Source organism: Equus quagga, chromosome 4 (assembly GCF_021613505.1).
Source record: "Equus quagga isolate Etosha38 chromosome 4, UCLA_HA_Equagga_1.0, whole genome shotgun sequence".
Taxonomy (NCBI): Eukaryota; Metazoa; Chordata; class Mammalia; order Perissodactyla; family Equidae; genus Equus; species Equus quagga.
The window spans coordinates 79,200,184-79,213,250 of NC_060270.1; positions in this window are offsets into that span (position 1 = coordinate 79,200,184).

The following is a 13,067-nucleotide window of genomic DNA, read 5'->3' on the forward strand; positions in this document are numbered from 1 at the left end:
TGCGGTTATAAGGTAGTAGAAAGAAGAGAGACTGGGCATCCCAGCTTGGCCACTGTGTGACCCTGGACTCTCAAGTCACTTTCCCTGTCTGGCTTCAGTGTTCTCAGCAGCAAGCGATGGTGTGGGACCAAATCTCTGAGAGTCCTCCTGGATCTAAAAAGTTGATGCCTGTGTGCATTCAACAAATATTTTTCAATCTCCAGATCTCAGAGGAGAACAAGGCAAAATCCACTACCAAAGTAGAAGTCAGAAACATAAATTCTTTTTCACTTTGTTCTCCAGCCGCCGCGGTAGGTCAGCATCCTCAGGCAACCACCAAATCACCCCCTCCTGAGGTCGCATCAAGGCAGTTTATGGGGAGACATTAATGAAACCAGCACCTATTTCTCTGACACATACTGATCTTAGCAAAGCAGCCAGAGACATTTTCAACAAACGATTTGATTTGGGGTTGGTAAAACTGGATGTGAAAACAAACTCATGCAGGAAAGTGAAGGAGACCTAACAGAATACAAAGAGGGTGATGTGGCCTGACTTTCGCAGGAAGTCAGGAACACGATTACGTTTTGGTAATAGAAATGAAAGACCAGATTTTTTGGTGGTTTGAAACCAACATTTGATAGTAACTTCTCAACAAATACAGGAAGGAAAAGTGATCAAATGTAGACGGCTTGCAAACAGGAGTGTATAAACCTTGACATGATGTTGACCCTGATTTTGCCAGGTCTGCCATCTTTGGATCACTGCCTTCGGCTTTGAGGGCTGGGCTGGTGAGTTGGCCAGGTGACCACTGACAGTGCCAAATCAAAGCTGAGAAGGGGTAAGTTTGTAGTGGACCGCTGCACACCAACATCAATGATGGGCAGAATTTGGAGTTTCAGTCTATCAAAAGTATGTAAGGACCTTGATACCCAGTTGGACCCATCAGGCACCAACTGAATTGCATTTGCTACTGCAGCTAAATATCCACTGATCTCACTGCTTCCTTTTCTGTAAGTCAACGACTGTACTTTAATTGAACAGACCCCACTCAGACTCTGAGGCCTGGATTGAAATTCTTGCTGGCTGATCTGGAGTTGGAAGCTGGGCATGAACAGCAGAAAATTTGGCCTTATTATATTTCCAATTTGGTTTTTCCCAAGAGGGTGATAAAATCAAGGGATGATCAGAAGAAGAATATTTAGATAATTACTTGCCTGCTGGCTTCTGGTTAAATTGATTATCTGCTCAGTTACCAGCACAGTCAAGTGCATATTATTTAAATGTATTTATATAGATTCTGCCCACCAATAATGAAATAGACCTTTATTACAACCACTGTTCTCTGCTCTAACTCTGCTCTGACTTTCTGAGTAAAGGTTATATTACCTATCTTGCATTCTATCAGTGGTTCTCAAACTTTTTGGTCCCAGGACCTCTTTACACACTTAAAAATTGTTAAGCACCCCAAAGAGCTCTTGTTTATGTGAGTCAGATCCATGAATATTTACCATGTTAGAAATTAAAACTGAGAATTTTAAAAATATTTATTAGTTCACATAAAAATAACAATTCCATTTTATGTTAACATTTTATGAAAAATAACCATATTTTCCAAAACTGAAAAAAAGAGAGAGAGAGAAAGAGAGATGTGGCAGTGTCTTTTAATTTTTCAAATCTCTTTAATATGTGGCATAGTAGAACACTGCTGGATTCTTACGTCTGCTTGTGCACTCGGTTTGTTGTAGTATGTAGTTTGAGTTGAAGGATATGAAGATTACCTGGGCTCACACAGATACACAGTTGGAAAAGAGAAGACTATTATAATAGTCTTTTTAGATAATTTTGGATATTCTTCTCTGGTTTTACACTAAAATGTAGCAGGTGGTAGTTTCTTAAAAGTTAGTTGCAACATGGAATCTGAAACCAAGTTGATGAATTTTTTGTACTCTGTTACATTAAAATTCATTGGTCTATTTTGCGTTTGGAATGACTTTGTAACATCACGCATTCTAGTACCTGGACAATATTGGTTTTCTGAATTATGCAGACCTCCCAGTGTTGACACATTTCATTATACAATATTTTAAAAGTCATATTCATTAATATCACTACCAATATCATCAAAAAAGTCTTTAAGGATTGAGAAGCTGTTAAATTCACAGATGTGGATGCAAATTTTCCAAAATTCTAATTTTGGGACGCTTGAAAGTTAGAATTTTATCATTGGCAAAAAATATTGTTGGTCGTTTTCTTTAAAGTAACAGATTCATTTTGTTAATTTTCGAGAAACTCTCTGTCAGATATCCAAGTCTTAATGGCCATAGTTTGTTGGCCAGTCATTCTTTTAAGTAAAAATGGCATTTCATGAAAAAAGTGGCTAGTTTAGCTCATAACTCAGAATGCACAGAAGTTCTTTATGCAGACATGCCATTTTGCCACACAGAGTATTAAAAAGATACATAATCAAGAGTTGAGATTTAATAAAATTAATAATTTCTACTGCTTCATCAAGGACATTCTTAAGTTGAACTGGCTTTTTTCTTTTTTAACTGCAAGTGCGTAATGGTGAAAATACAATCACAGCTGATGTGGCTCCATGTCATTTCCTTGGTTCCTGCTGAGGCATCAGTTTTACCCATCATTGCTTTGGCACTATCAATGCAAATGTCAACACAGTGAAAAAGGCAAATAACGTTTTGGTATGATTATTTAAATAGTTTTGATGTGCACGGTTGTGTGATTTTTCTCCAGTTTTTGTCAATTGCTGGGTAGGCAAGTAATTGTGGCTCTGCCAGGCAGGTACAAGAGAGACAGAGATGACCAAGGGAGTCAAGGGTGTTTTAAAGGGAAGGTGTATAGTATGTACTTGGAATCTAAATTGAGAAAAAGGAGCTGAGAACCAAGAGGGAAATGGATAGTGAGAAAGTGGTAGGGTCAATGGAAGGATGTGGGTGATGGTCGAAGTGGGACGGTTGCCATTGAGAGATCAGAATTACTATAGCTATTGATGATTTCAAGCCTCAGTTTTGACCCTATCACCAATTTTAACCCTATTATCAGTAAGAGGGACTGATAATAATAAGAACAGTAGCTGGCATTTATTGAGGCACTATGCTAAGCACTTTACAAGTATTATATCATGTAATGTTTATGTCAATTCTATGAGAGAGGTACTACCATTATCCACAGTTTAGTGGACAAAACACGGGAGGCTTAGGGACATTAAATACTTTACTCAAAATCATTTTGTATTGGAACTGGGTTCAAACTCAGGTCTGCAGACCCCAGAGCCCATCTTTTTCATCACTGCTTGAGGGTTTCCCATCCCCAACAAAGGTAAGGCGTTTGGAAGACAGGCTTGGTCAGTCTTTGCCTTTATAAAGAAAGAAGGTTTGTATTTATGAGGTGATGACAAATAAGATAACAGATGAGACGTGGGCATATGTGGCATTTTTCCTAGAGGTGCTATCACCTCCAATTTCTCCTGTAACAGTTGCCTCCATTCAATGCGTAGAAAACTGAATTCTTCCCTCTTTGTGTATTCTTAGCTTTATTCCACTCTGTTCTTTGGTCCGTGGACACATGACTCAGTGGACATGAGCCTGGAAAAAGTGGGACAGACTATTTGCATGTTAATTTGAAATTGAAAAGTTGCAAATCTTTTTTTTTTCTTTTAGATATGGGCAGATGCATTTTCTTCATTGAGAGATAAAACATGTGTTTTGAATAAAAACATTGTATTATGGATTTGCAAAATTTGACAAAATACTGGCTCAAGAGTTCACAGTTTTCTTTCCCACTGTTCTTTGTCTAATGAGATAAGCTTTCTTTCCAACTGGGATACAGATCCCTTTTTTAAAAAAATAATAATCACTTTTTTTGCATAAGGCTTTATATTTTTTCTAAGAATTTAATTCATTCTTTCAAACATTAAAATTTAAATATAAATATAAAATATATAAAATATAAAACAATTATATAAAAGGTCTACTCTGTGATCAAATGGTATCAGGCATAAACAGAGACTAAAGAGCTGAACCAAACACGGCACCTCTAGTCTTATATTCTAGTTGGGGAGACAGACAAGGAACCAGCAAACTCTATAACTTTCCACAGGTAATTTCTCTATCTTGGGTCTCCCAACATCCTGTGCAGTAGGTAGTTGTGGTAGGCAGAATAACGGCTCCCCAAAGAAGTCTATCCTAACCCCCAACCCTGTGACTGTGTTACCTTACATGGCAAAAGGAACTTTACAGATGGGATTAAGTTAAGGATCTTGAGGTGGGGAGATTATCCTGGATTATCTGGCCCAATGTAATCACAAAGCTCCATATACGGGGGAATAAAAGAGAGTCAGGAGAAGACGTGACAATGGAAGCAGAAGTTGTGTTGTTTAAAGAAACTAAGTTACTGGTAATTTATTACAGCAGCACCAGGAAACTAATACAGTCGGGCATTATTATTGGTCCTATTTAACAGGAAAAAATGAATGAAAAGTCCACATGACTTAAACCTCAGACATTCTGGAGGGAATGCAAAATGGTATAACCCCCATGGAGGACACTTTGGCATTATCTGTCAAAATTACCAATTTCATTCACTCCACTTACCCCAATCCTACAGATACACCTACTTGCATGAGATGGCACATGTTCAAGTTCATTCACAGCAGCATTGTTCATTAGAGCAAAATATTAGAAACAATCCAATTGTTTCTGTCTAGAGGAGTAATGAAAGAAACTTCATGGTGGAATAGTATGCAGCCATGAAAAAGAATGAGGAAGCTCTCAACATACTGATAGGGAAAGCTCTCCAAGATATATTGTTAAGTGAAAAGAGCAAAGTCCAGAAAAGTATGTATAGTGTGCTACCTTTTGTGTATGAAAAGGGAGAAAGTAAGAATATATATTCATATTTGCTTATATATGAATAAAGAAATATTGGAAGGATACACCAAAAACTAATGAAAGTGGTTACCTATGGAAGACAAGGCTGTGTGGAATTAGGTGGATAGGGAGAGGGATAGAAGAAAGACTTTTCAATATACATCTTTTCATATCTGATTTTTTAACTATGTGAATGTGCTACTCTATTTCTTTCTAATTAATTTAAAAATGAGTTTAAGTAACTTAATGATGTAAGGTTGCACAGCCAATTTTAACAGTAGAAATAAAACTACAAACAGCAGTAGTGGGATCAGCTACTCTTTATTGAGCACATATTATGTGCCAGGCACCTTCAGGTTTTTTTTTATTAAATCCTTACAATACCCATGCAAGGCAAAGATCCTTAACCCATTTATAGATGAAGAAACTGAAGCTCAGAGAGGTTGAGATTTGCTTGAGGTCACTCAGCTTGTAAACAGAAGAGCTGACCTCCTAGCCTGTGTCTCTCTGACTCTAAAGCTGTGCACTTCGCCATCAAGTTATAGTGCCTAGAAAGCGGGTCTTTAACTTCTAGCATTAGTGCTCTTAATATCGCAGCACAGCATATTACACACAATACAGTTGATGGACTAAAGTGAGAGCCAAGCTGGCTAAGTCAGATATAAGCATTTATCCTTTTTTTTGTCCAGGCTCTTTTATGAGGCTTTGGAGAAGCTGATTTGGGGACAACCAAGTGTTTTTTAAATCTGTAAAATTAGATAGTCAAAGCAGTCACATTAGTGTTCACACCATGGAATGAAATTGACAGGTTCTTCCTTATCATCTCAGGAAAAGATCTGGGTCCAGCCTCTTGAGTTCTCCACCTGCACCCTAGGCCAGATTCTAACATTTACAGGCTCTGGGGCAAGGATATAAATGGAGACCTATGTACCACATTTATGACCATAGGTTATAAGCCAAGCTAATAAACTGTCAAAATATATTCTATCCACCTATCTTAACAAATACAGCTTGAAACCATGGGGAAGGCCATGCTTGAAGTTAAACTTCTTGGGCTCCTAGAAGTTCTGTACCCAAACCCGATATTTCAGAGAGCTCTGGTGCCTGGCCCATAAACTGTGCCCCTTCTCTTTCCACCCCTAGATCCCCTCCACACCACAATGGGTCTCAAATTCCCAGTCTACAGGTCCAAGTTGCATTTACACACCCCCAAACAGCCACCCTTTGGGCCTGGGGTGTGTGTTTGGCGTCATATTCTGTCCTTGGGAGGATGAACCCGGAAACAAGGCCCTAGAGGCAGACTCAGAGCCCTTGGGAATTCCAGGGATGAATGAGATGATGATGATAATGAGAGGCAGGGCTCCAGGTGGGCATAGCCCTTGGTCTCCAGGACTCCTTACCCTGCAGGGAGGGCTGAGGCCAGAGGAGAGGCAGACCCAAAATGCGCTAAAGCACCGGGCCCAGAGAAGGAGACCTCTTTCTTGAACCCAAAAGAAATACTGGTAGCCTGTCTCGAGAAGCAGTCACAAAAATGATCCTGGGAGATGGACGAAACTCGGGGCTCAAGCCCAATCACTTAGTGAACAGGAGAGAGTAGTAGAGAAATAATCACGTGGTTCATGATAAACCCATGTGTTATACAGGCAAATGGGGGGAAAACAACCAGAGTAGACCCCAAATTGTAGCGCCTGTGGGGACGTTTTGAAGATGTCTAAGCTCAATGTTAAAGGATGAACAGTTGAGCAGTGATGGAAATTAACCAGTGTCCTTTCTGTTGTTAACATTGTCAAAATATTTAAGTCCCGCACACACATTTTTCACTTAAGAAATCATTTACTCTGGTGTGAAAGTCCTTGTCAAGTTGTTTGGCCTCTGTTTATTACAAGGAACTGAGTGCCCCTCAGGTATATAAAGTCCTGGGGGTGTGTTGTGAGGTTGTGATGCCTCAGATTAGTAACCTCGGTGTATCCCCAGACTTCCCCTCTCCCACCACCACAGAGGAGTCTGGCGGGGCCTGCTCAGGCTGGTCCCCACCCTTGCCTTGCTAAATCAGACCTTTGGAATCTTGAAATGTAGGATTGAGAGAAAAGGAAAAGGAGGAGAAAAACTAGAAATCCAAAGGCTGGGACTAGGGAAGAACTGGGGGCTTGGGGCTTTATGTGGAAAAAAATGTATTTAAAGAAATTTTAAAACGTTCTATTTTGGTCTATGTGTCCCCTTCATGATGTTTGAAAACTACAAGTTGGAGACTTGAGTTATTTTGAAATTACGTGTAATTGCTGGGACACGCTCTGTTGGTGGTGACTTGGTAATGTGATGAGACCCCATGGGTAAAGGTTTTATGAGCTTACAGGTGTATGTGGGAATAAGGATTTGGGAATCTCAGGGACATGGCACATCCATATTAACACATCCATGGTGACCAGAACATAATGCAACAGCCTTAGATGTGGTTCAGGGTGAAAAGCAGCTTCAACAACCATCATCAACCATTACTGACCATTGCGTGACTCTCTTTCTCTCTCCCTCTGCCTCTGATTACTCCTCCTACCGACACCCAACCAACCAGGATTTTCTTCAATTCATGGCACCGATGGTCTCATGTCCTCTGCAAGCTGTGCTCTTTCTGTGTGTCTTTTTTAGTTTCAGCCTCTGTGTGGTCATCAGAGCAGTCTGCAAATCTTTTGTCTCTCTCTCTCTCCTTCTAAGCAAATGATAACATTGTATTTACCTGTTCCACTAGAAATTATGTATGGTCATATCGCTTTCTTTGGCCAGTGAAATTGAGCAGAAGTGACACAGGTCACTTCCAATGGGGACAGTTTAAGAGCCTGGGTGTGCCTCACCATGCTCTCCCCATCCCTTCTGCTCTGGTGGCCAGAATGTCCCAGACAGTGGCCGCTCCATCAATGTGGGTCTCGCAGTGAGGAAGCTGACATGGTGGAGCTGAGTGCCCAGCCAACCCACGACGAACATGTGGCCCCAACAAGAAATAAACCCTTGTTTCCTTCAACCACTCAGATCTGGAGCTTGTTTGTCACTGCAGCGTAAGCTAACCCAATAACTCTCCAAGTGTGGCCCCTGAATCAAAAGCAGCAACATTATGTAGAAATTTGTCAGAAATGCAAATTCGTGGGTTCTAGCCCAGACCTAGTGAATCAGAAACTCTAGGAGCAAGGCCCAGTAATCTGTGTTTTAATAAGCCCTGCAAATTATTCTAGCACTCATTAAAGTTTGAGAGCCGCTGACCTAACCTATCTGGACTGATTCTGCTTCCATGAACAATCATCTGACGCTCTGTATCCAGAAATAAAATGCACAGAGAGAGAATCTGTCTGGTCTAATTTAATCATTGCCACCATACTGGGCAGAACTCTTGCGCCATGCCACCTCATTGTCCAGACTATAAACTGACTGTCTTGGGCCATGTGCCTCCCTCAGGTTCAGTCAGCCTTGGCCCCAGTGGACAAAGTTTGGAAGAGGGCAGGGAGGGTCGCTGATACAGAGCACGCTACACATGCCTGCATAACCATCTAGACTTGCCCGCCTCGCATGGGCCGAGGGCTTGGTAGTTCAGAAGGCGCTGTGGATGCAGCAGGCTCCATGAATGTTCTCCTCATCAAGTTCTAGCAAATATAAGATAATATACAGAATATAAGGTAACAAAATAAAAGACTTTAAAGGGTTGCAATGGGTTCTTCTGATCGGTCTCATCATTCCCCAACCTTCTCTTTCCTGTTTTAGTTTGCCTTCTGCCAACCTCATCTTACAGAGGAGGCCTCTTAAGGTTTAGCCCAGTGTTTCTGAATCTTGGTGCACATTAGAATCACATGAGAAACTTTTTTAAAAATACAGACCCGTTAATTCTGAATCTGGTTTGGGGTGGGCAGGGGGGCTGTCAGATTTAGCAAGTAAAAATACAGGACACACAGTTAAATTAGAATTTCAGATAAATAAGGAATTTTTTTAGTATAAGAATGTCCCATGCAATATTTGAGACATACTTATACTAAAAATATTATTAATTGTTTATAACTTCAAATTTAATTGGGCCTCCCTGGATGGGGGGGCAGGGGCAGGGAGGAGGGAGACGGATCAGTATTTTCAAAGTTCCCCAAGTGTTACCATTTGGAGTTTAAGATTGAGAATCTCTGGTTTTTCCCAACCCATCCTCCACCCCACAGGATAAAAGTTATTATTTTCTATCATCAGAGTTCCGAGTAAGTCTAGAGTGGAATTCATTCTTTTTTCAACATCCTTCAGGTGATGGATTTCACATTCATGTATTTCTGCTTCTCCCTTCCACAGCTCTGTAAAAGTGTGCGATGATTGACAACCCCGGCACCGTTATGAGTGAACAGCACATAATCTCCCATTATGTAAATGCCTACCACCTCATTTCCGAATTAGGCATCAATGATGGCAATGGTGAGAGAAGACGCTTAGTCAGAGAGGAGAGCTGATCTCTAATTCAAAGTCATAGTGGAAAAAAAAGATGAATAAAATCCAAGTGTACCACTAGCTTTTAGGGTGACACTCAGCAATCCAATTTAGAGTCAGCCGATCATTTTTCCTGAGCTCCAGCGGGCGTAATTCTTTCTACAAGTGTAGAATCTTATTAGTTACTCTGATCTTGCAAAAGCTCATGGAATCAGAGAAGCTCCTGGACTGACTCTTAATTCTTGGTTCTTTTAGTTGATTTAAAAAATAGTTCAGGGGGCAACTGGAGTAGAATGTATATGGCTGTGGGTTTATTGACTCTATCATTGAAGCAAACAGGCAGCTATATTGTGCCTAGGTTATCAGAGCGAGATGAGAACATTGGATTAACCTATGGTAAAACTGCTTAGAGAAGACAAACCATTGTGTCTCATGGTTAAAGATGACATTAGTTATGGTGACTTTTGAGAACATTGACAATGTGACACATCGTACATTCTTTTTTTTTGAGGAAGATTAGCCCTGAGCTAACATCTGCTGCCAATCCTCCTCTTTTTGCTGAGGAAGACTGGCCCTGAGCTAATATCCATGCCCATCTTCCTCTACATTATATGTTGGCCGCCTACCACAGCATGGCTTGATGAGCGGTGCCATGTCCACATCCGGCATCTGAACTGGTGAACCCCGGGCCTCTGAAGCGGAACATGCGAACTGAACAACTGTGCCACTGGGCTGGCCCCCATACATTCTTTTTAAATATATTTTTATAAACCTTTCTGATGATCAGAGTAAGATAACTTCATTATAAAATATTTTGAAAATACAGAGATAAAAAGTCATTCAGAATCTCACCACTCCAGTAGAACCATAGTGTATGTTTGCCTGCATTTTCTTCTAGACTAAAAAAATTCCTTTGTGTGTTTTCAAGTGGTAGTCCATTAAACATTCTTTTTTTTTCCTTTTTTGCTGAGGAAGATTCTCCCTGAGCTAACATCTGTGCCAATCTTCCTCTATTTTGTATGTGGGTCACCACCACAGCATGGATGCCAACAAATGGTGTAGGTCCACACCCGGGAACCAAACCTGGGCTGCTAAAGCAGAGCGCACTGAACTTAACCACTAGGCCATGGGGCCGGCCCCCCATTAAACCATCTTAAAGTCCAACTACACTGTGGCCCTGATGCTGCTCTTCAACACATACCAAGCAACTCAAATGCCATTTTAAATCTGTTCCTTTCTTTTTAAATCTCTAACCCTGTTTCAGTAGATGACCTCACTTCTCACCTCAGAAAGACCTTACATATTAGCAGCTCTTGATGGTTGAACCTTCAGTTCAACACATCATGGCCCCCTTGTCTCATTTCATCTTTCCCTTCACCCTCAAAAGGTGAGAGGATCCTTCCTCTCCAAAACTAACCTTCTTCTAGTCCTCAGGTCTCCATCACCTGCCGTCTCCCTGAGCTAACCCTCCTCCTATACTCTGGTCTCCACTGCTCCATGCCTCTTCAGGTGGCTCAACCCATTGATGATATGGCCTGTACATGGTGGTGGGATTATCAGTCCCAACCTCCCCCCAAAAAACATCCCTACCCTTGCAATAACACCTGGAATTCTTAGATGAGCTTCCCAAAATTTCAAGTGTGTCATTGTGTAAATGTATACAAAATGTAATTTTCTCTACTTTTCTGTAATACCTCTCAATTGTTAATACAAATCCTTATTCCATCAGATGGCAGAAACTTAATCTCAGTTATTGTGGGGTCTCTTTTACCCACACATTTTCCTTGAGGTTTTGTCTAAATTCTGGCAGGCCTCTGTGACAACAATAATATGAAAAACAATGACTAACCCTTACATACCACTTCCTCTATGCTAGGCATTGTTTTATATGCCTTCCATATCTTAACTCATTTGATCCTTGCAATGGTCCAAGGTAGGTTCTATTATTCTCCTATTTTATGGGGAGAGGAGTACATAGAGAATTAAGTAATTTGATCAAGGAAACAAAGTTTGTAAGTCTATGCTATAGTCTGCACTCTAAACTGTTACTCCAGACCTGCTTTACTCTCTTTTGTAGCCCAAGGCATTGGCAGGCAGAGGTGGTATCTGGTTTGGGTCACATTTATGTTGCCATATGCTGAAACGTCTCCCTTCCATCATCAACACCTCAGATACCTGCTGACTCATCCTTCATCCCTCACCCCAAGGCCTCTTCAAGACTGGCTTGCTTTCAACTCCTTCTATCCTCCCTTTGGGTCCCCTCTATAGCTCTCTTGCCTTGCTGAGCCTTGGGCACCCCGCTTACCCATGTAAAGTCTTCTCTGTCCAAGTCTAACATTTAGTCACATTTCCTTGCCACTTTCTTAGGCACTGTCTGGGAACCAGGCACAGGTCCCATCTACTACTAGATCAAGATCTCGAGATCTATCTGGGTTTTCTCCCCCAACATACACACTCCCAGGCATGGCCGTGGAAGGCAGGGCATAGGGATGCCCTCCTCAGGGACCCACAGTGTTGACACATTCCCCTCTCCTTCTCTGACTCCCTGCTGCCTGGTCTGGGAGGTCTTCATTTAGTCAGAGGGGAGTGAAATTTTGATCTCAATCCTGGATTCTCCTAAGTCTACGGCTCAAAGTCTTTCCATCAACCATTGAGGCTGAGGCTTCTAAACTCAAAATCCAAGTGCTAGCTTCTGTTTGTACCCTTGAACACCTAATTTTCCAAATATAAGAAAGGCCATAAAGTTCACAGCAATATTGGGAATGGCACCTGTTGCTGCATGATATTGAATAAAGGCTGTAATCTTTCACATAACAGTTCCACATGAGGCTTCAACAGAAACATTCCTGAAAAAGGCATTTTATCCACCTATTCTCCACCTATTCATGTTTATTTACTTATTTATTAATGAATTCATCAAGTATTTACAGAACATTTATAAAGCATTGTATTCATCAAGGTTTCCAGAGAAACAGAACCAACAAGGTGTATATATATAGAGAGAGATTCATTTTAAAGAGTCAGTTCCTGCCATTGTGAAGGCTGGCAACTCCAAAATCTGAAGGTAGGCCAACAGATTAGAGACCCAGGGAAGAGCTGATGCTGCAGTTCAAGTCTGAAGGCTGCAGAATTCCCTCTTCATCCAAAGAGGTCAGTCTTTTCATATTAAGGCCTTCAAATGATTAGAAGAGGCCCACCCATAATATGGAGGATAATCTGCTTTTCTAAGTCTATTGATTCAAACGTTAATAGCATCCAAAAAAACCTTCACAGAAACATCTAGAATAGGGTTCAACCAAACATCTGGGTACTGTGGCCCATCCAAGTTGACACATGAAATTAACCATCAGAAGCACCTACCTACTCAGTTGCTTTTCACTGAGGATAACAGCCAACAAGACAAACATGGTCCCTGGCCCATGGTGTTTACTCAAAAATTCATTAATTCAACAGTCCTTGGTTGTAAACAAATTCAAACTCAAATGCAAAAGATTGAAACCAGCTCCTCTCCAAATAGCAAGAATTGATAAGGAGGAGAGAGATACAGAGGTCTCTGGGTGCCAAAAGCTAGAAGCCAGGGAAAAGCTAGTAGAAAGAGATTCTGGTATCTTCAAAGAGGAACTTGAAATCATTCACAGCTTTGTCAGGGTCATTCTTACTCACTCCCCCAACTAACTCTTGCAGAAGGGGTGGTCCCCTTTTATCGTTTGTGGATGGGTGTAGTCAGGAGAGGCTTCACAGACGAGGTGGTGTTTAAGC